The sequence below is a fragment of the Pongo pygmaeus genome, chromosome 17 (genome assembly GCF_028885625.2).
Source record: "Pongo pygmaeus isolate AG05252 chromosome 17, NHGRI_mPonPyg2-v2.0_pri, whole genome shotgun sequence".
NCBI classification, from domain to species: Eukaryota; Metazoa; Chordata; class Mammalia; order Primates; family Hominidae; genus Pongo; species Pongo pygmaeus.
The window spans coordinates 213,787-230,541 of NC_072390.2; the positions used below are offsets into that span (position 1 = coordinate 213,787).

The window sequence follows — 16,755 nt, forward strand, 5'->3', positions numbered from 1 at the left end:
AAATCTCACTGTGGCTGGGAGCAGTGGCTCATGCCTGTAATCCCAGAAATTTGGGAGGCCAAGGTGGGCAGATCACTTGTTGTCAGGGGTTTGAGACCAGCCCAGCCAACAGAGTGAAACCCCATCTATACTAAAGATACAAAAATTAGCTGCGTGTGTTGATGCATGCCTGTAATCGCAGCTACTTGGGAAGCTGAGGCAGGAGAATTGCTTGAACCTGGGAGGCAGAGGTTTCAGTGAGCCAAGATGGTGCACTACACTCCAGCCTGGGCAACAGAGAAGACTCTGTCTCAAAATAATAATAATAATAAATAGGTAAAAATAAAAATCTCATTGTGTTTCAAACAAAATTTCTTTTGAATATCAACTGTATCAACTTGTATATTACCTACAATCATTTTGTTTACTTTATATCCAATCTTGAGAAATCTTTGAGGACTAATTTCACTCTTCTCTGCCATTTTGGTAAACATACCAAATTCCATCAAACAAAATGCACAGAATTCCTGAGAAATACATTTTCTCCTTGAGGAGTAGACTTGTTGTGTTAGAGGAGCTCATGGTTACCAAGCTTCTAGTTTAATAAACATGACTAGAATACTCTATCTTAATATGAGTAGCTACGTACTCACAAGGCATCTAGAAGATTAATACTCATGGTCTGAAAATAGCCACATTTTTTAGCTGGCCACAAATTACAATTGCAGAATATTTGTGGTCATACAAGACATCTTCCACTAAGCCTGAAAAATGTATAAATGTCCTAGGAGTGCAGCATTTTTTTGGTAAGGATAATATTAATGAGCTAGCTTAGGTCAACAGGTTAATGATCATTGTGAAAACCAATAGCCCCAACTTTAGTGAGTACATCTGCAACTTCCAAGTTTAATTATAACTCTTTCTCTTTATGGTTACTTATAAGTAGAGACACTAGCAAAAGACAATGCATTCCTGCTCTTGTTTTCCGAGGATGTCCAACTCTAATGGAGTCATTTCTGGTAAACTTGCTTCTTTCACTGTGCTCTTTGACTCACCTGAAATTTTTTCCTGCACAAGGTCTAAGAATCCTACTTTGTGGTCTGTATCAGGACCCTCTTTTCCAGCAACATCTTTCAGCAACACCATGAAGGGACACCAAGACAACACCCCCACTCCAAGGAAAACAATCCACACAGAATCAATCAGCTAACACCTGGCAAGTGGGCCATCTTTTAGAGTTGTGAAGCCATTCTGGTGGGCAAGAATGATTATCAACTACTACTTAAGTGAGAGGCCCTAGGGCATAATGTTAGGGTGAGAGACTCAGCCCAAAGTTAGAGGCCTGGAGGAGTCATACTCAGATTAGAGGCCAAGCCCACAGGGTTAGAGGCCCTTGGGAATATTGAGAGAATGAATTTGGCTAAAAAAGATGTTTACCACTTTCTCTTTTTGGACTGTGCACCTTGTGCTCTCTGTCCCTCACCTGAGTGCTCTGCATCATGTCACCTTTATGCTCACCTCCTCTGTTTTGTAGTAGCCTGGAGGCTGCCCCAGGAAAGAGGCCCCAAACAGTTTAGCTTTTCGTTTCCTCAGTGATCGTCTGACTTCTAGCTGATTGCTTACTTAATTTGTCACTGGTCCAAGTGACACTGAAAAAAAGAGATGTCTTGGAACCTAGTATTTTTGTACCTTAATTATCAGAAAAAGATCAGCAATAACCTCTCCATCATTATGACTAGAAATTGAAATGTGCTATTTAACAGCCCTACATGATAGAATCAGATATGCCTGTTTAGTGACAGCCTCTTTTATGACAACCCTCTGCAAACAATTAGCCTCAAGATGGAGAACATGAGACTTTTTCTTAACAGTTTTCTCTCATTTCTTAACCATAAGGTCATCTTTGATGAGCTGGTATAGGGCAGCTGGACCCTACTTTCTAAACCCAGCATGCAACTTTTTTCCTGGAAGAGTTTTGTCAGTTTTGTCATAGCAGTGTGAAAATGGACTAATACATTACAATATACAAGTTACAGCCTTCCCATTTCCCCTGTTCAGTCTAACTCCTTTTTTTGCAGCTTAATTTGTTTTATAGAAGATAAACTAAGTGGGAGGGAATACTTTACATGTAGGTTTCTCTGACGCTTGGTCAGGATAAAAATTAAAATGGGCTTCTATATGTTTGATGGAGGAAAAGACAAAATAGGGATGGCACATAATTGATTACCCTTTTAATGCAAGTGCCTCTTAATATTAGGCTTTTCTTAGCTGGGGCTGAACTCCCCCTGCCAGTCCGACAATTCCATAAGAACACAGTCAGACTCCTTCCAGTTCTGGTGAGGTATGCAACATGTTATTAATTTCTTCTAGTTTTCCAGGGTTATCTAGTGTCCAGTCATCATCTTCTCCCTGCCCTTCGAGTCCTGTCTTACATACATACCCCACTGTTTGAACACCCGAGCTTCACCAGAACAACATGCAGTGGGGCCTCTTATCAGCTGGCAAAGTTGAATGTTTGCCCTCTCTGGGAAATGATAAATGATAATAGGGACATTATATAGATATATCTACCCTTTTCTATGTCTGAATTAGCCATATGCAAGGAAAAACTAAAACAGTTTTCAGAGGTGCCTGGAAAATACATAGACAAATTTAAGAGGCTAATCTTGATGTGTGATCTGACCAGACAAGATTTACATATATTTATGTTTACCTGCTGCAAGGTAGAAAAGCAGTGTGTTATTCTCTTTGAAGCAATTGTGAATGGGAGTTCACTCATGATTTTGTTCTCTGTTTGTCTGTTATTGGTGTATAAGAATGCTTGTGATATTTGCACATTGATTTTGTATCCTGAGACTTTGCTTAAGTTGCTTATCAGCTTAAGGAGATACTGGGCTGAGACGATGGGGTTTTCTAGATACACAATCATGTCATCTGCAAACAGGGACAATTTGACTTCCCCTTTCCCTAATTGAATACCATTTATTTCCTTCTCCTGCATGATTGCCCTGGTCAGAACTTCCAACACTATGTTGAATAGGAGTGGTGAGAGAAGGCATCCCTGTCTTGTGCCAGTTTTCAAAGGGAATGCTTCCACTTTTTACCCATTCAGTATGATATTGGCTGTGGGTTTGTCATAGACAGCTCTTATTATTTTGAGATACGACACTACCTAATTTATTGAGAGTTTTTAGCATTAAGCATTGTTGAATTTTGTCAAAGGCCTTTTCTGCATCTATTGAGATAATCATGTGGGTTTTGTCTTTGGTTCTGTTTACATGCTGGATTACATTTATTGATTTGCATATGTTGAGCCAGCCTTGCATCCCAGGGATGAAGCCCACTAGATCATGGTGGATAAGCTTTTTGATGTGCTGCTGGATTTGGTTTGCCAGTATTTTATTGAGGATTTTTGCATCGATGTTCATCAGGGATAGTGGTCTAAAATTCTCATTTTTTGTTGTGTCTCTGCCCGGCTTTGGTATCAGGAAGATGCTGGCTTCATAAAATGAGTTACGGAGGATTCCCTCTTTTTCTATTCATTGGAATAGTTTCAGAAGGAATGGTACCAGCTCCCCCTTGTACCTCTGGTAGAATTAAGCTGTGAATCCATCTGGTCCTGGACTTTTTTTGGTTGATAAAATACCTAGGAATCCAACTTACAAGGGATGTGAAGAATCTCTTCAAGGAGAACTACAAACAACTGCTCAAAGAAATAAAAGAGGATATAACCAAATGGAAGAACATTCCATGCTCATGGGTAGGAAGAATCAATATTGTGAAAATGGCCATACTGCCCAAGGTAATTTATAGATTCAATGCCATCTCCATCAAGCTACTGATGGGTTTCTCCACAGAATTGGAAAAAACTACTTTAAAGTTCATATGGAAACAAAAAAGAGCCCACATTGCCAAGTCAATCCTAAGCCAAAAGAACAAAGCTGGAGGCATAACGCTACCTGACTTCAAACTATACTACAAGGCTACAGTAACCAAAACAGCATGGTACTGACACCAAAGCAGAGGTATCGACCAATGGAACAGAAAGAGCCCTCAGAAATAATGCTGCATATCTACAACTATCTGATCTTTGACAAACCTGACAAAAAACAAGAAATGGGGAAAAGATTCCCTATTTAATAAATGGTGCTAGGAAAACTGGCCAGACATATGTAGAAAGCTGAAACTGGATCCCTTCCTTACACCTTATACAAAAATTAATTCAAGATGGATTAAAGACTTAAATGTTAGACCTAAAACCATAAAAACCCTAGAAGAAAACCTAGGCAATACCATTCAGGACATAGGCACGGGCAAGGACTTCATGTCTAAAACAAGAAAAGCAATGGCAACAAAAGCCAAAATTGACAAATGAGATCTAATTAAACTAAAGAGCTTCTGCACAGCAAAAGAAACTACCATCAGAGTGAACAGGCAACCTACAGAATGGGAGAAAATTTTCGCAATCTACTTATCTGACAAAGGGCTAATATCCAGAATCTACAATGAACCGAAACAAATTTGCCAGAAAAAAACAAACGAACCCATCAAAAAGTGGGGGAAGGATATGAACAGACACTTCTCAAAAGAAAACATTTATGCAGCCAACAGACACATGAAAAAATGCTCATCATCACTGGCCATCAGAGAAATGCAAATCAAAACCACAGTGAGATGCCATCTCACACCAGTTAGAATGGTGATCATTAAAAAGTCAGGAAACAAGAAGTGCTGGAGAGGATGTGGAGAAATAGGAACATTTTTACACTGTTGGTTGGACTGTAAACTAGTTCAACCATTGCGGAAGTCAGTGTGGAGATTCCTCAGGGATCTAGAACTTGAAATACCATTTGACCCAGCCATCCCATTACTGGGTATATACCCAAAGGATTATAAATCACGCTGCTACAAAGACACATGCACACGTATGTTTATTGCGGCACTATTCACAATAGCAAAGACTTCGAACCAACCCAAGTGCCTATCAATGATAGACTGGATTAAGAAAATATGGCACGTATACACCATGGAATACTATGCAGCCATAAAAAATGATGAGTTCATGTCATTTGTAGGGACATGAATGAAGCTGGAAGCCATCATTCTCAGCAAACTATCACAAAGACAAAAAACCAAACACAGCATGTTCTCACTCATAGGAGAGAATTGAACAATGAGAACACATGGACACAGGAAGTGGAACATCATGCACCAAGGCCTGTTGTGGGGCGGCGGGAGGGGGAAGGGATAGCATTAGGAGATATACATAATGCTAAATGACGAGTTAATGGGTGCAGCACACCAACATGGCACATGTATACATATGTAACAAACCTGCACGTGGTGCACATATACCCTAAAAATTAAAGTATAATAAAAAAAAAAAAAAGAAAAGCAGTGTGTTATGGGAGTGGTAGAGCACATGCTAATAGGGTGGCAGCCTGCAACCAGGGACATGACACCTATCAAGTAGGAGGCACAGCAGTGCCTGACTAAGACCCAAAAGAGAACTAGAATCTAGAAAAGACAAATGAATTAGGAAGAAAGTGGGATATAGAGAGAAAAAATTATGATCATTTGACTCCTTGAAGGAATAAAAAAAAGTGTGATAAAGCTTTTTAATTTTTATAAAGTCTGGAAAATTACTCGGAAAAGATGAAAACCTAGCCTTATTACAAGGGTGGATAATTTAGACCTTGAGAAAATACACTAACACTGACCCTTACTCCAAGAAGGGACAGGCATTGCTAGTAGTTTACTTTATAGACCAGCCTGCTTCTGATATCTGCAGGAAGCTGCCAAAAGCAGCCTTTGGCTTCCAGACTCCCATGGATCAGATTTTAGATTTGGATTTTGTAGTTTTCCATCACAGGAATAGGGCAGAGAAAACATAAAATAAACCAAATCTGCCAAGAGGCCCAGCTTCTAGCTGCAGCCTTGTGCTCTCCACCACTTCAGAGGCAGCCCCTTAACCCTGGCCCTCACAGAGGAAGTGAGAAGGTGAAAGTCACAGTCTGTGCCTCTGGGCCACTGTGCCGTGGATATAAATCAATGTGCCTTCTGTAAGAAGGTCGGCCACTGCCGAAGGAAACGCACCGTGCTTCCAAGGGAGCCATCCTCAGAGCCCAGCAGAATCGCAAGTGGGAGGGCCTGATACTTCCTGCCACTCCCATTGGACTATTAGCTATCAAGAGATGGAGGAGACTCAGGTGACTCTTGAAGTGGCAGGTAGGAGTATTAACTTCTTATTAGGTATGGGAGCAGATGACTCTGTCCAGATTCAATACAATGGGCTCCTGTCTCCTCACGATGGACAAGCCCAAAATAACTGCTTTTGGTATCTTCTAAGTTGTCCTCCAGGGCCTCTGGGCTTCTCACCTACCTTTTAGTACTGTCTGAATGCCTGACCTCTTACTGGGGAGAGGTTTATTGACTCAGGAGGCCAAGTCATGGTCACCTTCACTGATCATAAAGCATCGCAAGGGTTACTTTTGTTCCTGACCCCTCAGGGGGAAAAAAAGAAGTTAAGAATGAGCTGTCACATTTACCACCTGAGTTATTGTCTCAAGTAAATCTTGAGGTTTGGGCCACACAGGCTCTGGGAAATGCACTAAACACCTCCCCCATTCAAATCCAACTTCAGCCTAGTTCTCCTGCCCTCAGAAGTGACAATACATTTTAAGGCAAGAAGCATGAGGGGAAATTCAACCCCTTATTGCCAAATTCTTGTCATATGAGTTATGAAGGCCATGAGAGTCTCTTTACAATACTCGCATATTACCAGATAAAAAGCCAAATGGCAAGTACAAATTTGTCAGAACCCTTAGAGCATTAAGAAATGCAGTTGTCTCCATATACCTCATTGTCCCCAAAACTTACCAAGTCACAATGGATGCAAGCTGGTTTACATTCTTAAATCCGAAAGATGCATTTTTCTGCCTCTCAATGCATCCAGATTCATAATATGTTTGCCTTTGAATGGACTGATCCAGATATGGATTCAGCCTCAAAACTAACCTGGACAGTCATCCCTGAAGGGTTCTGGGATAGCCCCCACTTATTTGAAAATGCTCTAGCTAAGAACTTAAGAAATCTACAATTGGAAAGGGACACAATTATTCAGTATGTAGGTGACTTGCTCATTGCTAGCCCAACTAAAGAAGACTCAAATAATAATACTGTTAAGTTGGTAAATTTCCTGGGAACTTGCAGATATATGGTATCACCATACAGGGCTCAGATTTTGAATCAAAGACTTAAATATTTGGAATCTATCTTAACCTCTGGAACTGATCAACATCCCTAGAAGATAAAAAAGTTATTTTAGTCATCTAAGGAGTCCTAGTCTGACAAATGACTGTGGGCTTTTTTAGGAGACGGCTGGGTACTGTTGCTTATGGGTGCCCAGATTTGGATATGTAGCCAAGCCGTTATATGATACACTGAAGGGAAAGATTTAGGGCTCCTAGAATGTAAGTAGATCTGCAAGCAAACCTTCAATACTCTCAAGGAGAAATTGGGATCTGCTGCAGCCGTGGAAGTCCCCAGGTTGGATGAACCATTTTTTCTTTATGTGACCAAAAATCAAGTCATAGGTCTTGGGTAATCTTGTCCCAAAACTTGGGGACATTCCCAGGCCAGTAGCCTAATTTTCTAAGCAGATAGGCCAGGTGGCCTCAGGATGGCCTTGATGTCTTAGAACTATTGCTGCTACCACTTTTCTAGTAGGCAAAGCTAATAAACTAACATTAGAACAGCACCTACAGGTTTTTGACCCCACACCAAGGGAAGAAGGTCTTAGAAACTAAAGGGTGCAAGTGGTTAATAGGAGAACATTTATGAAAGTGTCAGGCCTTATTGCTAGACACTCCAGACATAACCCTTAAAGCCTGCCAAACCACAAACCCAGCTACTTATCTGCCAGAGTCCGAAGGTTCTCCTAGCCTTTCTGGCATACACATTGTATTAGTCTGTTCTCATGCTGCTAATAAAGACATATCTGAGGCTGGGTAACTTATAAAGAAAAGAGGTTTAATTGACTCACAGTTCTACATGGTCGGGGAGGCCTCACACTCTTGGCAGAAGGCAAGTGAGGAACAAAGTCACATCTCTTACATGGCAGCAGTCAAAAGAGCTTGTGTAGGGAAACTCCCCTTTATAAAACCATCAGCTGTAATCCCAGCACTTTGGGAGACCAAGGCAGTGGATGACCTGAGGTGAGGAGATGGAGGCCAGCCTGGCCAACATGGTGAAACCCCGTCTATACTAAAAGTACAAAAATTAAACAGGCATGGTGGTGGGCACCTGTAATCCCAGCTACTCAGGAAGCTGAGAAAGGAGAATCACTTGAACCCAGGAGTCAGAGGTTGCAGTGAGCCAAGATCATGACAATGCACTCCAACCTGAGCAACAGAGCAAGACTGTCTCAAAAATAAATAAATAAATAAACCATCAGATCTCATGAGGCTTATTCTCTGTCACGAGAACAGCATGGGAAAGAACCATCCCCTGATTCAATTACCTCCCACTGGGTCCCTCCCATGATATATGGGAATTATGGGAGCTACAATTCAAGATAAGACTTGACTGGGGACACAGCTAAAGCATGTCACAGGTTATGAAACAAATGTATTCTAGCAGGCCAGACTTGACCATCCTGAGGAAGAGTGGTTAACAGATGCAAGTTGTTTTATGCATCAGGAAAACAGGAGAGCTAGATATGCTACTATTAGTCAGCACAAGAGAATCAAGGCACAAGCCTTGCTGGCCTCGACCTCAGCTCAAAAAGCTGAGTTAATTGAACTTACTAGGCCCCTGCAGTTGGAAAGGATTTAAAAGTTAACATTTACACTGATTCCAAGTATGATTTTTTAGTGCTTCATGCTTATGCTGCAATTTGGAATGGGTAGGGACTCCTGACCCCCAAGGGCTTTCCCATACAACATCATTCAGATTTTGAGTTTGTTAGAATGCTGCTTTGCTGCCAGAAAGTGACAATAATTAATTGCAGTGGACATCAAAAGAGAGGCTGACCATGTAAAAGGAAATGCCCTTGTAGATGCTGCAGCCAAGGCCCCTGCACTGAAAGGGCCAGTGAAGCTTATGGGCGTGCTGGTCAGCATACATAGAACTGGGCCGGAATACCCTGAAGAAGAACAAAAATGGGCCAGGGATTGCATTTCATTCCAGGGCCCCTCTGGCTGACTGAATGATGGTAATAAATTATTAATGTCAAGTACCAATCACAGGAACATAACTCAGCACTTTCATGATTCTTTTCACCCTAGAAGGGATTGTTTCTGTTAATGTCTCATTTGTTTATAGGGGTAAATCTTTTCAAGACACTAAAACAGGTGACTCAGCACTGTGAGCTCTGTGCCTGACATGACCCAAACGGCCAGCAATTTTCTCCTTCTCCAGTTAAACATGTCCAAAGTTGAGGAACCTATCCAGGTGAGAACTGGCAACTCTAATGTGCCCCAATGCCTTTCTGCAGGAGATTCAAATATTTGCTAATGCTTACTGATACCTTCACTGCTTAGATCGAGGCATTCCCCACCCCATCTGAAAAATGTTTACCGGAAGAAATAACTCCTCAGTTTGGGTAATCTAAAAGCCTGCAAAGTGACAATGGCCCATCTTTCACAGCAGGCGTATCCCAACACCTATCCTCAACTTTAAGAATCCAATATTACCTTCACTCTGCTGGAGACTGCAGTCCTCTGGAAAGGTGAAAGGGCTAATCCTACTCTAAAGAAGACTCTAGCTAAATCAGAGGCCTGACTATCTCTAACACCCATAGCTTACTGCGGGTTTGAACTGCTCCAAAGTAAAACGTATAATTAAGTCTGTTGAGTTAACATACGGAAGGCCTTTCCTAACCACAGATCTCCTAATAGATGAAAGGACGCATCCATTACAAAAATATGTCATCAATCTAGGACACTTGCAAAGGCACTCTGTGAATATGGAAACAAGAGTCTTCCCCTCCCACATGGGAGGAAAATTCAGTTTCAGCTCAGCTAGGAATTTAGTCTTACTAAAGAAGCGTGAGGAAGTTCTCCAGCTGAGCAGCTTTCTCCAACGTGGAAAGGACCACGCAAGGACACCTGAGCTTTCCAACAGACGTTCAACGCCAAGGGATTAACAGGAGGGTGCACCTGTGTGGAAGCAAAGCTGTTGCTTATTCTGGGAGCCCAATCCGAGGCTGGGGGAGGTGAGCGCAGGGCTATTTAAGCTTTGGCGGAGGGCAGGCTGGGTCGCTGCGCGTCTGCTCCTCCTTCTCGCCTTTCTCCTACAGCCCTGATCCCGCCTTGGCCATGAGGGAAATCGTGCTCACGCAGACCGGGCAGTGCGGGAACCAGCTCGGCGCCAAGGTTGGCAGCGGGGGCTCTGAGGGCCCAGCCCGGGCCTGCCGGGGGAGCCAGGGAAGATGTTGGCAGTGGCGGGGGCGGAGTCCCTGCATTGCGGCCCTTGGGATCCCTGCCGGGGACGCGGTGGAACTAGGTGCTGGCGAGACGGCCGGGGTGGACCCCAGGGACATGGCGGCCTAGGGATGGGGGTGCGGGTGGGAGAGGGGCTGGGGCGCCCTCATGACTCAGCCCTGGTCTGTCTGGCCCCTCCCGTCTCTGGCAGTTCTGGAAGGTGATCTCTGATGAACACGCCATGGACTTCGCTGGCACCTACCACGGGGACAGCCACCTGCAGCTGGAGAGCATCAACGTGTACTACAACGAGGCCAGCGGTGAGATGACCTCCTGGGAACGCGGCCCTCCCCTCCTGATGCGCTCCCGCCCCACGCAGGTGGCAGGTACGTGCCCCGCGCTGTGCTCGTGGATATGGAGCCCCGCACCATGGACTCTCTGCACTCAGGGCCCTTCGGTCAGGTCTTCAGGTCAGACAACTTCATCTTCGATGAGCTGCGGGAGAGGGCTGGGGCCAGGGCAGCTCAAAATCTAGGAGTGGCCCAAGGTCATCCTGTGGGAACTGTGGAGCCAGGGCCCCTGAACATCCTCCTGTCCTCCCAGTCGAGTCGCTCAGTCCATCTCTCCTAAACGGGCTTTGGGAGGAAGGCCCGGGTGGCTCCTCAAGGTGAGGAGCTACTGATGTAAACTCCCTGCAGGGAGCTGAGTTGGGGCCTTGGCTGCTGCCTTCCCTGAAAATGGGCAGGAGCTACCTGCAGCAAGGTCTGTTAGCCCCTCTCAGGTTTGACTCCTGACTTAATTCCTAAAGGGGAAGCTGCTGTCCTGTAACTCCGGGGGAGGGGGTTTCATTTGCTCTACCTGCAGTGAGGTCTGTTAGCCCATCTCAGGTTTGACGCCTGACTTAATTCCTAACAGGGGAAGCTGCTGTCCTGTAACTCCGGGGGAGGGGGTTTCTTTTGCTCCACCTGCAGGGCGAATGGTGCTTTCACCTCACACGTGACACTTGGCCCTTTTTGCATTATGGTGGTGACCACTGATGACCGCAAACCTGGCCATCGAGTGACCGGCTGTACTGTCTTACAGGTCAGAGGGGGGCTGGATACAATTGGGCCAAGGGACACTACACAGAAGGCGCGGAGCTGATGGAGTCAGTGATGGACGTCGTCAGAAAGGAGGCTGAGAGCTGTGACTGCCTGCAGGGTTTCCAGCTGACCCACTCCCTGGGTGGGGGGACTGGGTCTGGGATGGGTACCCTTCTGCTCAGTAAGATCCGGGAGGAGTACCCAGACAGGATCATAAACACATTCAGCATCCTGCCCTCGCCCAAGGTGTCGGACACCGTGGTGGAGCCCTACAACGCCACCCTCTCAGTCCACCAGCTCATAGAAAACGCGGATGAGACCTTCTGCATAGATAACGAAGCACTGTATGACGTATATTCCAGGACCCTAAAGCTGCCCACATGCACCTATGGTGACCTCAACCACCTGGTGTCTGCGACCATGAGTGGGTCACCACGTGCCTGCGCTTCCCGGGCCAACTGCATGCCGACCTGCGGAAGCTGGCCGTGAACATGGTCCCGTTTCCCCGGCTGCATTTCTTCATGCCCGGCTTCGCCCCACTGACCAGCCGGGGCAGCCAGCAGTACCGGGCCTTGACCGTGGCTGAGCTCACCCGGCAGATGTTTGATGCTAAGAATATGATGGCGACCTGCGAACTCCGTCACGGCCGCTGCCTAACGGCGGCCCCATTTTCAGGGGTCAAAGCCCATGAGGGAGGTGGATGAACAGATGTTCAACATTCAAGATAAGAACAGCAGCTACTTTGCTGACTGGCTCCCCAACAACGTAAAAACAGCCGCCTGTGACATCCCACCCCGGGGGCTGAAAATGTCGGCCACCTTCATTGGGAACAACGCAGCCATCCAGGAACTCTTCAGGCGTGTCTCAGAGCAGTTTACAGCAATGTTCAGGCGCAAGGCCTTCCTCCACTGGTACACGGGCGAGGGCATGGATGAGATGGAATTCACCGAGGCCGAGAGCAACATGAACGACCTGGTGTCTGAATATCAGCAATATCAGGATGCCACTGCCGAGGAGGAGGTGGCCTAGAACTCTCCTTTCCTAGGTAAAGGGGGGAAGCAGTGTGGATTCTTTACTGTGTTCTGACAGCCATGTGTCACTACGCACTTGTTCGTTTGTGTCTTCACCTCTCCTGCTGCTGCATTTTAAATCACTTTCGTAGTATGCAGTTTTGCCTAATGTATTTTCACAGCATCTGGCTTCACCGCCAACTTTCCATGGGTTCTCTGGCTACTGCTGCCAGATGCGCATAGTTGTCCTGCAAGGCTGAAGCTGTCTGGGCTTATCACGTGCCCAGGAACAAGCATTCCAGTGGTTCCAGGAGGGGTCGGCATGGGCTGTGGACATGGCAGGCAGGCTTCACACGGACTTGGGGATGCCCTGGGCCTTGGGCAGCGATGTGGTGGAAAACCTGTTCCTGAAGGCAAGCCTTGGCTTATCCCGTGTGCCAAACTTCTAGGGGACCAGCGGGCCCTCTGTTTCTGAAACTTTGAAAGGGGTCAGCGACCCTGATGGACAATGTCTCCAAAGTCCCATCTCGGGATAGGAATGTGGTCACAGCTGGCTCTGAACCAGCAATGAAGGCTGGGCAAGTGGGAGCCCAGCCACTCCATCACCATGACGGCCTGGGTGTGTTTGTGTGGCCTCATGCTCTTAACGAGGTGGGCATGGGATATCTGGCAGGGATACACTGACCAGGAATCAAGCCCAGTGTAGACTCACATGCACTGAACCCTATGTAGAAGGGGATTAGGTCCCGGGGGCCGTAGATGTGGTTGCTGGGCCTGTGACATGCACTGAACCCCATGTAGAAGGGGATTAGGTCCCGGGGACGGTAGATGGTGGTTGCTGGGCCTCTGTGCTCAGGGCAGTCTCTCCAAAGGTGCAGATGGGGTTTCTGAGCAGGACCTGGGGAGACAGGCAGGTAGGTACTCACAAGTGCTGCTTCCCCCAGCTGGCAACCAGTGAGAAAAACGCCCGAGTGGAGGTCTGACCTGCCCCAGTCTGGAGGGCTGATGGTCTCCGGAAAGGTGGGTGATGCGTACTGTCTGCTGTCTCCTTGTCCCCACTCCAAAGCTTCAGGCAAAGATAACCCAAGATTGTCAGGATGAGCCTGGTGAGGGTGGCACCTTTGGGGACAGGCCCATCAGCCTGGCAGAGTCTCCTCCCCAGGCTTCTCAGGGAGCCTGGACTGCAAAGCCTGCTTTGGAGAAGCTGTCAAATAAGAGGTGTGTGTGTGAGCTGGGTGCTGGGCAGCCTGCACGGACAGGGCTCTTCTCCCTGGCTCTTGTAGAACTTGTCCATTGTGTGTGATGACCCCTTGGTAAGCCCCACCCCCACCCCCACCCCCACCCCCACCTCCATCACACAGATAAGATGAAGCCAGCATAGCCTGCGGGTGAGCAGATGTACAGGTTCTACCCCAGGTCCCCTGGGCATACCCACCTGCCTTTGACATGTCCGGGAAAACAGGTGAGGCCCCTTTTTCTCTGAATGTTGGCAATAGTCTATTGCAGCCAAATGGGGAACAGGCAGGCAGGAGAGTGCCTCATCTTGAAAGAAGTGGCTCCTGGAAGCAGCTGGGAGGTGGGAGAGGTCCCCCATGCTCCCCCAACCTGTTCTTGGAGCAGGAAAAGTGGCCTCTGTGACACCCCCCTCAGTGGCTCTCACTCTCTGAGGGAGGTCCTTGCCCAACCCAGGTGCTCACCCATCTGAGATGGTCTTGCATGGACCTGGTTGGGTAGGTTCAGCTGCAGCAACCATTGGAACCTGCCCACACCTAGTGTCTCCACTCACGTGTGGGGCTAGACGTTCCTCCCTCCCATAATGGTACAGCCAGTGGCAGAGGGGGCAAGTCACTGCTGCAGTTCCCACCTGGGTCTGAGTGGGGGGTCAGGCTTGGTGCCCATGTATTTCCCAATTACCTGGTTCCATGTGGGGCTTCAGGGACAGGAGTGGTGCTTTTCCAGGCCTCTTTTCCACATGCCAGCTACAGGCCCAGGTTTCCCAAGTTTCTGGAGTCCCTCTTCCAGCCTGGCAAGCATGGCGTGTTGTGGGGGAAGGACATCAGGCCTACAGGCAGCAGAACCTGTCTGGGTATGTTCTCTACCCCTGGAGATCCCTGGTTGTTTACTTCTTTGGGTGAGAGTCGGCTTAGAATCTCAACATTCTTGTAGGACTCCAGAACTGTACAGACAGGGGCCCAGGAGGGAGCAGGGGCTGGGACTGGCAGCTAACCAGTGGAGTGGGGGTTGTAGGGCTCAGTTTGGTCTTGCAGGGAATTCAGAGAGGCTTGGATTTGCTGAAGCTCTAGATGAGCTTGGACTGGGATATGGAAACAGCATGGAGCCGGGACCCTTCTGCACACTGGAGTCTGAGTAGTTGCACCCTGGTGCATCCATAGGTGTTCCCCACCTGGAGCACAGCGGTGGATAGAAACCGGGAGAGCTGTGGAGAGAAGAGGAGGAGGAGGGAGTCTCGGGGCAGTCCCAGCAGCCAGGCAGGGCCTCTGGAAGTGAGATGCAGATCGAGCCTGTTGGCCACTTAGCAGCTGCTTGGCTGGCTGCAGATCATCTGACCTCTGCTCACCAGTAAATGGGGGTTGCAGTAGCACTTACCTTCTGAGATTTCTGCAGCTTGAAGGGGCAGCAAACACCATGTGCTGAGAAAACGCCGAACTCAGGCAAGCTTTTCCAAGAGCACCTTATCAGATTAACATCCAGCCTGTACAGGATACCATCAAATCTCCCCACCCCTCATTCCAACGGAAGAAAAGGGAGTCTCTGTCCTTGGGGAGCAAGCACAGGCCTATCTATGCAGTGGGCACATGGCCCAGGTAGGGGAAAGGCCCTTGGATACGTGCTGGTTTCACCAACCATCTGTGGGTTGGGTTTGGCCTGGACCCCTGTACCCCAGGAGGCCAGCAGCCCCCTGCATGGGAGAGGACTTGGGAAGGTGGGTGGGAGGGCTGAGCTTTGAGGGAAGCCATTATTTGGCCTCATGGGAAATGGTGCAGGTGGTTGTTGGTGGCTCAGTTTTGCAGGACCTGGGTGATGACCCAAGGAGTGAAAATTGTCTTTTTATGAGAAATTGCCAAAATTGATGCAAGCTCACAGTTGAAAAGGTGCGTAATGCTGATAGTGGGCTTCATCTGCCCCTTCCTCACAAGTAACTGGTGTTCAGAGGTGGATTTGGTTCTTTCCTAGCCTTTCCCCTTTGCATGTAGCTGTGCATGTACTTTTGCGTGTACACACACATGTTCCCTGGAGGGGTTTTATTTTTTTATTTGGGGGGGTAACTAGTGAGGCAGATCTTTTAAGTGTGGAGTCCTCTATGGAGTAGGCATCAGGTACTTCCTAGCTAGCCACTGCCAGCTGTTTGGCTGCCCCAGTTTCTGCCCTTCACAGACATGCTGGCCACCTGGTGTGACATTCAGTGGCCTTGTTTGCAGCTAGTATGATACAAGTGGATCAGGTACATTATAAACTGAAAAAGTACACAACATGCAGAGGGAAAGGATAAATGACCATGTGTGTCCTGCTCTGCTGAAGTCCACATCACATGACTGAGATGACATTTTTTCATCTAACATTTGGGCCCTGAGAAACGGCATCTGTTTTACTTTTTATTTATAACAGAGTTAGAAGAAATACTACCAGGCTTTCTTTTCCATTATCCCCAATTCCCGCTTTGCCCCCTCAGGTTTACCTACCTCAGAGAGAAAGAGGAGCTCACCTGGTTAATGACAGCCTGAAATTATTTGAGCCAAGTCACTGTGTAAAGGTCAGACTGCTTCTGTCTCCTTGTGCATCACTTGCGCAGATCAGATATTTCATAGCTCCCTGTATACAGGTAGCCGTGTTGCCCTCCTAGCTGCTTTCTTGGTTTGATACATGCCTGAGAGTATGTGGGAGAGCTTAAGGTCTAGGCTCATGGGAGGACTGTTCTGCCGACCCCAGCTCATCTCTCCAGCTCAGCCTGCATGCATGCCTTCCTTCATCTGATTCCAGAGTAGGGATGAGAGGTCTCACATTGACCTCAAGTTTATATGACTTTTTCCACCTCAGCTTTCCCAGACAGCGCCTGCTGTGGGACTTGTAAGGAGATTTGTGAAGTCAGTATCTACTTTTCTTGTGTGGGTGTTTATAAATTATTCCCCTGGAGGGGAATAAATGTTAGAGTTACTCCAAACCCCTAACATACAAACATGTAAGCCTGGCCCTTTTTTGGTGGTAAAATATATATAACATAAAACTTACCATTTTAACCAT

General features: G+C 47.0%; 1 pseudogene; it reads left to right on the top strand.

Annotated features, from left to right (window-relative positions):
- Positions 1 to 10,298: 10,298 nt before the first annotated feature.
- LOC129026110 (tubulin beta-8 chain-like) lies at positions 10,299 to 12,514 on the top strand (annotated as a pseudogene).
- Positions 12,515 to 16,755: the final 4,241 nt, after the last annotated feature.